This window comes from Palaemon carinicauda, chromosome 18 (genome assembly GCF_036898095.1).
Source record: "Palaemon carinicauda isolate YSFRI2023 chromosome 18, ASM3689809v2, whole genome shotgun sequence".
Classification (NCBI taxonomy): domain Eukaryota; kingdom Metazoa; phylum Arthropoda; class Malacostraca; order Decapoda; family Palaemonidae; genus Palaemon; species Palaemon carinicauda.
The window spans coordinates 33,806,483-33,819,832 of NC_090742.1; the positions used below are offsets into that span (position 1 = coordinate 33,806,483).

The 13,350-nt window shown below is 41.9% G+C and overlaps 1 pseudogene; it reads right to left on the bottom strand.

The window, feature by feature from the left end:
- The window catches only part of LOC137657251 (uncharacterized), a 143,310-nt pseudogene that overhangs the window by 62,073 nt on the left and 67,887 nt on the right, over positions 1-13,350 (bottom strand).

Here is a 13,350-nt window from a genome sequence, read left to right on the forward strand (position 1 = left end):
TTCTTACAATCTCCAATGCTGTACAGAAATCCCTTGATTATGGTCAGGAAATTCGTATGATTGGCCTTGATTTTAGTGTTGCCTTTGACAGCATTAATCATGAGGCCATTGTTTCCAAACTCAAAACAGTTGGAAGTGGGTGGGTCATTTCTTAGCACATTATTGAATTTTCAAATAATAGATCGCTGAGTTGTTGTTGGTGGGGACCATAGTGAATACAGGAATGTGATATCTGGTGTTCCTTAGGGTAGTGTTCTTGGCTCATTACTTTTCATACTGAATACACATGACATGTAGTTTGGCCTAGAAAATAAGCTTGCTGCATATGCAGATGATGCTACTCTCTTTGCATCAATTCCATCTCCTGAGTTTAGATTATGGGTTGCTAAATCCCTTACTAGAGATCTAACTAAAATTAGTGTATGGTGTAAATTATGGGGTATGAAGTTGAATCCTAACTAAACTCAAAGTATGATTGTCAGTAAGTCAAGGACAGTGGCTCTTTTTCAACATCAGGATCTCTGTATTGATAATGTGTCTTGAACTTTGTATGACTTGAAATTTGAGGTGTGATTCTCGATAGTAAATTTACTTTTGAGAAATACATTAGGTCTGTCTCTTCTTCAATTGCAAAAAAAAATTGGCTTATTGAGAAAGTCTTAAGATTTTCAGTGATCAATCTATTCTGAAGTGTCTTAATTCTTTCATTATACCTTGTTTTGAATATTGTTCTCCTGTCTAGTCTTCAGCTGTTGATTCTCATCTTAATTTGTTGGACAGGAACTTACGGTCTATCAAATTTCTTATTCCTGATCTAGATATTAATCTCTGGCACCATCTTTTAATTAGTTCATTATGCATGTTGCATAAGATTTTTTATAATTATGACTATCCTTTACATTCACATTTTCCTAGACAGTTCCATCCTGTTCATAATACTAGGCATGCAGTTAATTCTAATAGTCGGGCCTTGTCCATCATGAGGCTCAATACTACACAGTACTCTAGAAGTTTTATTCCAACTGTGACCATGTTGTAGAATGATCTTCTGAATCGGGTAGTTGTATCAGTAGAACTTCAAATGTTTAAACTTGGAGCAAAGGTTTTTAGGTTGAACAGGCTGACATAAATCTGTTTATAGTTTTTATATGAAGTATCTGTTTCAATATTGTTAATGTTTTTTAAATATTGTAATTATTCATTACTTCTTATATTGTTTATTTGTATCCTTATTTCCTGTCCTCACTGAGCTATTTTTCCCTGTTGGAGCCCTTGGGCTTATAGCATCTTGCTTTTCCAACTAGGTTATTCGCTTAGTTAATAATAATAATAATAATAATAATAATAATAATAATAATAATAATAATAATAATAATAATAAAGGGATTTTGACAAAGGAAAAATCTATTTCTGGGGAGATACCTGTGACGCCCGGTGAAAAGGGTCCTTCCTTACACTTTTCTGATATAAATACTTCACCAGAGAAAGTTAAAGTATGGAATGCAGAGGTTACTACCCTCGCGCGAGCACCCAGTGGGCGTCGTGTATAAAGCAGGGGCGTGTGAAAACCACTATTCATTTGGCTTCATTAATATGTTATTTTCATTAGTAAAATAAATTTTTGAATATACTTACCCGATAATCATGTAGCTGTCAACTCTGTTGCCCGACAGAAATCTATGGTCGGGATACGCCAGCGATCGCTATTCAGGTGGGGGTGTACACAACAGCGCCATCTGTGGTCAGGTACTCTAGTACTTCTTGTCAACACCACCTCAATTTTTTCCTCGGTCCACTGGTTCTCTATGGGGAGGAAGGGTGGGTCAATTAAATCATGATTATCGGGTAAGTATATTCAAAAATTTATTTTACTAATGAAAATAACATTTTTCAATATTAATCTTACCCGATAATCATGTAGCTGATTCACACCCAGGGTGGTGGGTGAAAACCAGTGTACATGTTAATCAAGAAGCTAAGTATCCCGTATTTTATTTTATTAGTTATTCAAAAATAACATAAAATAAATAAGTACCTGGTAAGGAAGACGACTTGAACCATTACTCTACCTTTATTAAGTACGTCTTCCTTACTGAGCGTAGCGGTCCTCTTAGGATGCTGAACGACTCTTAGGTGCTGAAGTATAAAGGGCTGCAACCCATACTAAAGGACCTCATCACAACCTTTAACCTCGGCGCTTCTCAAGAAAGAATTGACCACCCGCCAAATCAACAAGGATGTGGAAGGCTTCTTAGCCGACCGTACAACCCATAAAAAGTATTCAAGAGAAAGGTTAAAAAGGTTATGGGATTATGGGAATGTAGTGGCTGAGCCCCCGCCTACTACTGCATTCGTTGCTACGAATGGTCCCAGGGTGTAGCAGTTCTCGTAAAGAGACTGGACATCTTTGAGATAGAATGATGCGAACACTGACTTGCTTCTCCAATAGGTTGCATCCATAACACTCTGCAGAGAACGGTTCTGTTTGAGGGCCACTGAAGTAGCCACAGCTCTCACTTCATGTGTCCTTACCTTCAGCAAAGCAAGGTCTTCTTCCTTCAGATGAGAATGTGCTTCCCTAATCAGGAGCCTGAATAGGTAAGAAACTGAGTTCTTAGACCTTGGAAGAGAAGGCTTCTTGATAGCACACCATAAGGCTTCTGATTGTCCTCGTAAAGGTTATGACCTTTTTAGATAGTACCTAAGAGCTCTAACTGGGCAAAGTACTCTCTCCAGTTCGTCCCCCACCAAGTTGGACAGGCTTGGGATCTCGAACGACTTAGGCCAAGGACGTGAAGGAAGCTCGTTTTAGCAAAAAACCGAGCTGCAAGGAACATGTAGCCGTTTCAGATGTGAAAACTATGTTCCTGCTGAAGGCGTGGATCTCACTTACTCTTTTAGCTGTTGTCAAGCACACGGGGAAAAGAGTTTTTAATGTGAGGTCCTTAAAAGAGGCTGATTGGAGAGGTTCAAATCTTGATGACATAAGGAACCTTAGGACCACGCCTAGATTCCAGCCTGGAGTGGACAACCGACGTTCCTTTGAGGTCTTAAAAGACCTAAGGGGGTCCTGTAGATCTTTGTTGGTGGAAAGATCCAAGCCTCTGTGGCGGAAAACCGCTGCCAACATACTTCTGTAACCCTTAATCGTAGGAGCTGAAAGGGATCTTACGTTCCTTAGATGTAACAGGAAGTCAGCAATCTGGGTTACAGTGGTACTGGATGAGGAAACTGCATTGGCCTTGTACCAGCTTCGGAAGACTTCCCCTTTAGACTGATAGACTCTGAGAGTGGATGTCCTCCTTGTTCTGGCAATCGCTCTGGCTGCCTCCTTCGAAAAGCCCCTAGCTCTTGAGAGTCTTTCGAAAGTCTGAAGGCAGTCAGACGAAGAGCGTGGAGGTTTGGATGTACCTTCTTTACGTGAGGTAGACGTAGAAGGTCCACTCCCAGAGGAAGAGTCCTGGGAATGTCGACCAGCCATTGCAGTACCTCTATGAACCATTCTCTCGCGGGCCAGAGCGGAGCCAACCAACGTTAGCCGTGTCCCTTTGTGAGAGGCGAACTTCTGAAGTACCCTGTTGACAATCTTGAACGGCGGGAATGCATACAGGTCGAGATGGGACCAATCCAGCAGAAAAGCATCCACGTGAACTGCTGCTGGGTCTGGAATCGGAGAACAATACAACGGGAGCCTCTAGGTTATCGAGGTAGCGAACAGATCTATGGTTGGCTGACCCCACAGGGCCCAAAGTCTGCTGCCAACATTCTTGTGAAGGGTCCACTCTGTGGGGATGACCTGACCCTTCCGGCTAAGGCGATCTGCCATGACATTCATATCGCCCTGAATGAACCTCGTTACCAGCGTGAGCTTTCGATCTTTTAACCAGATGAGGAGGTCCCTTGCGATCTAGAACAACTTCCACGAATGAGTCCCTCCCTGCTTGGAGATGTAAGCCAAGGCTGTGGTGTTGTCAGAGTCCACCTCCACCACCTTGTTAAGCTGGAGGGACTTGAAGTTTATCAAGGCCAGATGAACCGCCAACAGCTCCTTGCAATAGATGTGAAGTGTCCTTAGCTCCTGATTCCATGTTCCCGAGCATTCCTGTCCGTCCAAAGTCGCACCCCAGCCCGTGTCTGATGCGTCAGAGAAGAGACGGCGGTCGGGTTTCTGAACAGCCAAAGGTAGACTTCCTTGAGAAGAAAGCTGTTCTTTCACCACGTGAGAGTAGACCTCCTCTCTTCGGAAACAGGAACTGAGATCGTCTCTAGCGTCATGTCCTTTATCCAGTGAGCCGCTAGATGATACTGAAGGGGGGGAGGTGGGGTCTCCCTAACTCGATGAACAGGGCCAGCGATGAAAGTGTCCCTGTTAGACTCATCCACTACCTGACTGAGCATCGGTTCCTTCTCAGCATGCTCTGGATGCAATCTAGGGCTTAGTATATCTTTGGGGCCGACGGAAAAGCCCGAAAAGCTCGACTCTGAAGATCCATACCCAGGTAGACAATGGTCTGGGATGGGACGAACTGGGACTCCTCAAAATTGACCAGGAGGCCCAGTTCCTTGGTCAGATCCATAGTCCATCTGAGAATCTCCAGACAGCGACGACTTGTGGGAGCTCTTAAAAGCTAGTCGTCTGACGGAGCCGGACACAAGATCATGGTACTGCTGCACAGTCTGTGAACTGTCAACCATGGGGAAGCGAGGAAGTATAGTGACAACCCGAAGCTGTCTAGACTGTCTGGGTCGTACAGACAACTCCTTATCGGGTTGCTGAGGTTGCCCCACTGCGTCACAACAAGTCACTTCTGCTGGTTGTTGAACGTCTTCCCAGTGACACACTGACTCCGTAAACAAAAAATCCTCTAACAAGGACTAAGCTTGGACTGCATGTCTTGCAACACAGCTCAAGGTCTATGGGAGCAGGTGTGGTAACAGACGGGGTTAGCGACTGAAGTGGAACCATTACCCTCCCTGGAAGCATGCTATGCTTAAATAAAAGTCCATAGGAGGCTAAGCAGCTAAAGGCTCCTCTCCAAATGACAGAGTCCTCAAGGGAAAATCAGAAGGAGGGAGAATAGCACTATCTCATCTACAGGAACCATATCCGAGAAAAGCTAAGTTCTCTCAGTGAGGGTTTCACTGGTGCAAAAGCAGCAGACTAGAAGGCAACGTTATGAAACTGCTTGACAGTCTAGTGAGTTGGCAACAACCAAAGAAGTGTGACTGAGAAGCATGCGGTAAGGTATGCAGAGCATGCTGTATGTAGAGCATGCTGTATGTAAAGCATGCTGTAAGGTAAGCAGAGCATGTTGCATGGCGTGCGGCTTATGCTGCATGGGATGAGGCTCATGCTGCATGGGATGAGGCTCATGCTGCATGGTATGAGACTCATGCTGCATGGGATGAGGCTCAAGCTGCAAGGGATGAGGCTTATGCCGCATGCGTTGAGGTACTTCACCTCAGGAAAGGGAAACTCGCCCTGTTGGCAACACTGCATTACTTCATGCATGCTTGCATGGGGTTTTAATATCAACATAATATTTACATTACATTCATAACTCATGATTCCTTTTTGTTTTGAAGATATTTTTGCCATATTTTTGCGATTTTGTTAAAAATATATTGCAAGAAATACATATATATTTTAAGTAATACGAATAACCTCCATTATCATAATGTTAGTGTAGGCATACATGTATATGTTTTACAAATGCAAGTTATGAAAGTAATGAGGTGTTATTATTGTCATTTGTTATTTCATTAATGACATAATATTGTCTTCAGAGTGCCACCTAGCCACCAACAATAAATGCCCCCCCAAAATTTATATTGGCCCTGAAGTGGCCCCCCCCACTTTCAGAGTCCTAGAATTGCCACTGCGCAAGAGTTGAGGTTGCTGCCTCATGGATGGTGGAGGTTGCCGCAACGCAAGAGGTTGCTGCATAGCGCTGGTATCTGGCAACTCCCAGTGCGGCAGCTCACGCGTGGAGGTAGGTTGAGGAACCTCAACCTCATACGTCTGGCAGGGTGGACTGCGCAGAGGTGGAGTTGAGGTTGCTGCCTCGAGGATGGTGGAGGTTGTCGCACCGCAAGAGGTAGCTGCCTCGAGGATGGTTGTAATGCAAGATACTCCTGCCTCAAGGGTAGAGGAGGTTGTAAGGCATAAGGCTCCTGCCCCCATTGTTGAGGAGGTTGCTGCGTGGTAAGAGGCTCCTGCCTCAAGGAAAGTGGAGGTTGCTGCACAGCGCTGGTATCTGGCAACTCCCAACGCGGCAGCTCACGCATGGAGGTAGCTTGAGGAACCTCAACCTCATACGTCTGGCAGATTGTACTGCGCAGAGGAGGAGGAGCGCTCGCAGGAGGTGTATTAACCTTCTCTGCCTGAAACTCCCGCATCAACACCGCAAGCTGCGACTGCATTGTCAGCAGCATAGACCACTAGAGTTAGAGAAAGACAACAACAAACGGAGCTACTGTCCGTTGAAACTGAGGGTCTAAAACAGCTGGTGCGGCAACAGACGGAGTTACTGTCTGTTGCGATACCACCGTGCCTCTCTGGGAGGTGTGCAGTTGTCGTACTGCAGCAAGTCCGAACTGACCCAGTGCTAATGGCACCACCTAGGAGTTGGACTTGCGCGGAAGGGACCGACTTGCACTTAAAAGCTGCAAGATTTGGTCCATGGTTTCTGCGAGAAACCTCTTCCGCAGACGAGGAATAAATGGGCTCTCTCGTCTTTGTGTGGGTGGGGTGATCACGTCGGCTACGTGAGTTGGTTACACCCGAAACCACGGAGGGAAACGTCTGTTCGTCGATCAAGGCCTGCTGAACCCATAAGTCCTTCGACATTACTTCTCCCCTGGGCTTGGGAGCTTGTAAGAGGTCCCAGACTAGGCGAACAACTGGCACGAACAGACGAACCCTCGAACGCAACACTGTAACACTTTGCGTGTATCACTTTATCACTTTTGATTTTCTGTTTGCACTTATTTCACTGAACTCGAAACTTTAAGTGGTTTGTACCTGAAACACGCAATTCTATCCTTCATTAAAAGTTAGTAATTGCGAAAACAGTATTACAATGTAACAGAAAAACATAATGAAAGATAAATAATTCAGTGGCTGGAAAAGAGATTAAACACTAGATCAAATAAACTACGTTTAAAATCTCTCACAGCATAAAGTCTGAGAACAAGAATAAAACTCTAGAAACGTTTACCTTCTTCCCCTAAAGAGACTAGGGAGAAGAGCAAAAACGATAACAACGTTACCCGCTTGAACGAAACGTTTATCCTCCTCTCTCTCCCTCCGTCTCTATCTCTCTCTCTCTCTCTCTCTTGACTTAGCACCCGAGAGAAGAGCCCAATTATATATATCGTTAAAACATATTATTGTTAAAGGAAAAAAACTGAAAGGTTTCCCAAATAAAAATTTCCTTTATTAGAATAGAACCATTTAAGCTAAGAAAGAATGAACAAAACGCTAGAATCGGTTTACTCTTACTGCAACGTGACACCGTGATAGACTCTCTCTCTATCGTAACGATAGAGCGCAAGTTGAACGTTCTGAACGTCAACAACTGCCGAGACAAAACAAAACGTTAGTTCAACTTTGAAAACAGTACAAGACTATCAAAGAAATTCTTTCAAAAACATTAAAATGGCATAATATGTTAACAGGTAAAAACGAAATGACGGGCTCAAAGTTAATTAACTTCGGTTCCAAGAAAAGACCGCCTACTATTAGGAAAGGTCGAATATAAACAAATATAAAAATTAATTTTAATAAATTTATAATAAAAGGAAGTTAATCAAAGAGGCCTATAAAAGGCGGAGAGATATAAAATAAATCTATAACTTTGTTAAGCAAAATTAAGAGAGACTATACTCTCTTCGACACCAACACTTCCGTCTAAGGGAAGGGTCGGCCATTAAAAGTGAAAGAGAGTTCATACTCTCTTCGTACCAAAATTAAATCAAAAATTAAATCAAATTAATTCCAAAAACTTGCTAAGCTAATGATATAGCTTCCTGAATAGCGAAGGCTAAACTCTAGAGCAAATACATCACCAAATCATGAGCAATAACTCCAGAATCAACAGCGTATCCATGTAGGTCTAGCCGGAGGCACGACAGAGGAAAAATTGAGGTGGTGTTGACAAGAAGTACTAGAGTACCTGACCACAGATGGCGCTGTTGTGTACACCCCCACCTGAATAGCGATCGCTGGCGTATCCCGACCATAGATTTCTGTCGGGCAACAGAGTTGACAGCTACATGATTATCGGGTAAGATTAATATTGAAAACTACAGTATTGAATTACACTATTGTATACAGTCAATCCTCTGTTATCGTTCCGACATCACGGTTAGTATTTTTTGTGGTACAGAGATCCACATAATATTTAATTAAAGTTTCAATTTCTCGCGGTTAGGACTGTTATGCGGAGCCCTATGTTTTCAAGAACCTCCACTTCTTTGCACAACGCCACTTCTCTGACTAACTCAGTCTCCCTCTTCCAGTGTCCATCATCATAACAGCATCTCCCACAAGTGTTTGTCAAGCAACAAGTGATCTTCATTTACAGCTGCCATGGCCCTTTCGGGAACTTCATCTTTTCAAGCTACTGCTAAGCGGAAGAGGAAGGTCACGACTCTTAAAGAGACGATAGAAGATAAGTGCAAAGAAGGGATGTCTTATGCAGAAGTAGGATAGCTTTTTGGACTTTAATGAGAGTACCGTCAGTTACATGGAGAAGAATGCAAAGAATATTTGAAGGTGAGTGAAAAAGGGCATGATCCAAATGGAAAATGCCATGTTTTTGTAAATTGAGGAACAGCATCGCAAGGAAATTGCCATTGACTCAACTCATAATATCCGTTAAGTAAGGATTTTTATCGTACAGAGCATGTATGTGCAGGATATACTTCATATTCAATGAATAACACAGCTACACCTTAAGGAGTGCATCATGCGTCACAAGATTTCACAGCAAAGAACTTCGTAAATGATAATTGGAGTTGTACAGTCTTTTCTTATCTTATTTTTACTGTTGCAATTGTCTTACAGTAAATATTCATACATTCATTGAAAAAGTTACTGATGATGTATTTACAGTACTATACAGTATAAAAATACCATGCTGTACAGTAGATCACTTAAGAGGGGCATGTTGTCTCAACTAGGCTACCTTAGCTAATTAAGCTGTACTGCAATGATAGTACTGTACATAAATTACAACATCAATGAGTGTTGTTAGATAAGAACTACCTTATTTTGTTGTTACTTATACATTCACTCCTTCATTCCACCATTCACTGCCCTTCCTCATGCTGCTTCCAACAAACTTTTTGCCACACACATCACTTGCAATCCCAACAAAATGAAACAAAAAGGGGACCTCTCCTCTCTACATTCCTCCCAGCCTGACAAGGGTGCCACAGCCCACCCTCCCCCGATATCTACCACCTTTAACCTTTAGATGAAGCTTTATAATGCTGAATCCCCTACTGCTGCTACCTCCGCGGTCATCCAAGCCACCGGAGGAAGCAGCAGGGCCTACTGGAGCTGCATCACAATCGCTCGCCATTCATTCCTATTTCTACCAAGCTCTCTTGCTTCTCTCACATCTATCCTTTTATCACCCAGAGCTTCCTTCACTCCATCCATCCACCCAAACCTTGGCCTTCCTCTTGTACTTCTCCCATCAACTCTTGCATTCATCACCTTCTTTAGCAGACAGCCATTTTCCATTCTCTCAACATGGCCAAACCACCTCAACATTCATATCCACTCTAGCTGCTAACTCATTTTTTTCACCCGTTCTCACCCTCACTACTTCATTCCCAACCCTATCTACTCGAGATACACCAGCCATACTTCTTAGACACTTCATCTCAAACACATTCAATTTCTGTCTCTCCATCACTTTCATTCCCCACAACTCCGATCCATACATCACAGTTGGTACCATCATTTTCTCATACAGAACTCTCTTTACAGTCATGCCCAACCCTCTATTTTTTACTACTCCCTTAACTTCCCCCAACACCTTGCATCCTTCATTCACTCTCTAACGTACATCTGCTTCCACTCCACCATTTGCTGCAACAACAGACCCCAAGTACTTAAACTGATCCGCCTCCTTAAGTAACTCTCCATTCAACATGACATTCAACCTCACACCACCTTTCCTTCTCGTACATCTCATAACCTTACTCTTACCCACATTAACTCTCAACTTCCTTCTCTCACACACCCTTACAAATTCTGTCACTAATCGGCCAAGCTTCTCTTGTGTGTCTGCAACCAGTACAGTATCATCCGCAAAACAACTGATTTACCTCCCATTCATGGTCATTCTCGTCTACCAGTTTCAATCCTCGTCTAAGTACTCGAGCATTCACCTCTCTCACCACTCCATCAACGTACAAGTTAAACAACCACGGTAACATCACACATCCCTGTCTCAGTCCCACTCTCACCGGAATACAATCGCTCACTTCATTTCCTATCCTAACACATGCTTTACTACCTTTGTAGAAACTTTTCACTGCTTGCAACAACCTTCCACCAACTCCATATAACCTCATCACATTCCATATTGCTTCCCTATCAACTCTATCCTACGCTTTCTCCAGATCCATAAACGCAACATACACATCCGTACCTTTTGCTAAATATTTTTCGCATATCTGCCTAACTGTAAAAATCTGATTCATACAACCCATACCTCTTCTAAAACCACCCTGTACTTCTAAGACTACATTCTCTGTTTTATCCTTAATCCTATTAATCACTACTCTACCATACACTTTTCCAACTACACTCAACAAACTAATACCCCTTGAATTACAACACACGTGCACATCTTCCTTACCCTTACATAGTGGTACAATACATGCACAAACCCAATCTACTGGTACCATTGACAACACAAAACACATATTAAACAATCTCACCAACCATTCAAGTACAGTCACACCCCCCTCCTTCAACATCTCAGCTCTCACACCATCCATACCAGATGCTTTTCCTACTCTCGTTTCATCTAGTGCTCTCCTCACTTCCTCTCTTGTAATCTCTCTCTCATTCTCATCTCCCATCACCAACACCTCAACACCTGCAACAGAAATTATATCTGCCTCCCTATTATCCTCAACATTCAGTAAACTTTCAAAATATTCAACCCACCTTTTCCTTGCCTCTTCTCCTTTTAACCATCTTCTATTTCCATCTTTCACTGTCTCTTCAATTCTTGAACCAGCCTTCCTTAATCTTTTCAGTTCTTTCCAAAACCTTTTCTTATTCTCTTCATATAAATGACCCAATCTCTGACCCCACCTCAGGTCAGCTGCCCTCTTTGCCTCACTTACCTTGCCCTTTACTTCCACATTTTTCTCTCTATATCTTCCATACTTCTCTACACTATTACTCTGCAGCCATTATTCAAAAGCCCTCTTCTTCTCTTCCACTTTTACCTTCGCTCCTTCATTCCACCATTCACTGCCCTTCCTCATGCTGCCTCCAACAAACTTCTTGCCACACACATCACTTGCAATCCCAACAAAATTTTCTTTTACTAACTTACACTCCTCTAAATTACCAGTTTCTCTTACTTTCACTTCGCCATATGCCATTTTCAACTTTTCTTGATATTTACTTTCTACCCCCGGTTTTATTAGCTCTTCAACCCTCACTAGCTCCCTTTTACATCCACCTACTCTATTCCCCCACTCTTTTGCTACAACTAATTTTTCTTCCACCAAAAAATGATCAGACATACCGTTAACTATACCCCTAAATATGTGCACATCTTTCAATCTTCCAAACATTCTTTTAGTTATCAACACATAATCCATTAATGCCCTTTCTACCACTCTTCCATTTGCCACTCTTACCCATGTATACTTTTTTTATCTTTCTTTTTGAAAAAGCTATTACTTATCACCATCTCTTGCTCAACAAACATATGTACCAGTCTCTCACCACTCTCATTTTCACCTGGTACGCCATACTTCCTAATGACACCTTCTACCTCTCCACCTCTCCAGCGCCCAGTCTAGCATTTAAGTCACCCATGACAACTACATAATTCCTTCTACCCAGTCCTTCTACACACCAAGTTAGTTAATTCCTGAACTCATTCTGCTCGTCTTCGCTTTTCTCACAACCTGGCCCATACCCACTGACAAAAGCCCAACATTCCCTACCCAACCTAAACCTTACCCACATTAACCTAGATGATATCTCCTTCCATTCCACTACTTTACCTGTCATCCATTCACTCAGCAATAAAGCCACACCTTCTCTTGCTCTTCCCCTTTCAATCCCAGACACTCTACCAGACATTTCCCCAAACATAACTTCATAATAATAATAATAATAATAATAATAATAATAATAATAATAATAATAATAACAATGATGCTGACGTAACCCAACATCCCGGTATGTATTACCAGGCATGTAATCAGTCAAGTTATTGAAGAAAGTGATCATAATTTAATGTTATTCAAAGGTCAGCTTCCTCAAAATAAAGAAAAGAAAATGGGTCATTACTAGGGTCCCCTTAAGAGACAATAACCCAATAGGAAAATTTTTTCAAACCTTTGATACTTTGTATGTCTCTATTGTAACTAAAGAACAGGATTAATCCATTTTGTCTTATTATCCTTCTAAAGGAGAAAATCCTAGGTAATGGGACTAAGAGGCATGAAAGAAAGGTCCTTCTATGAGCTCTGTTCATAAATCTAGTCTTATTTTTCCTGAGACTTGGGAGCTTATACTCCTAGTTAACATACAGCTTCACCATGTCACACAGAAATTTACCACATATGGCCTTGATATTCATAATGTTCCAGACTCATAAACATATTCGAGAGTAATATGAAAACAGATTGTACTTTATGTTATGTTCTGTAAAACTTGTCTTGACAGGCCTTATGATGCTGGCTAAGTATGTCTCAGCTGTACAGATTCCAGCTATGCCTTTAATATCAGAATACTGTTCAATTTCCAGGATGAATTTTCTTTCAAAACATTGTTCAAACACCAATTTACTTTAGTTAAGGAGCATGACTCACGACCTCTGATTGGAATTTTGTAAATTCAGATTATTGTACTTTCTTTTTGGAAAGGAGAACATCTACATTTCATGCTTCAAATAGTTTTTTTTTTTTTATCAAAACAAATTGTTTTACAGCTAAAACGTCCTTTTTGAATAGAGCATTCGTGCTAGCGTATCTGGTCCTGTACACAACTACTTTCTGACCTTGGTAGATATTCATTTACTTTTCAAAAATTTTAAGGAAAGCTATCTATTCTAGAGTAACACCAACATTTTCTAT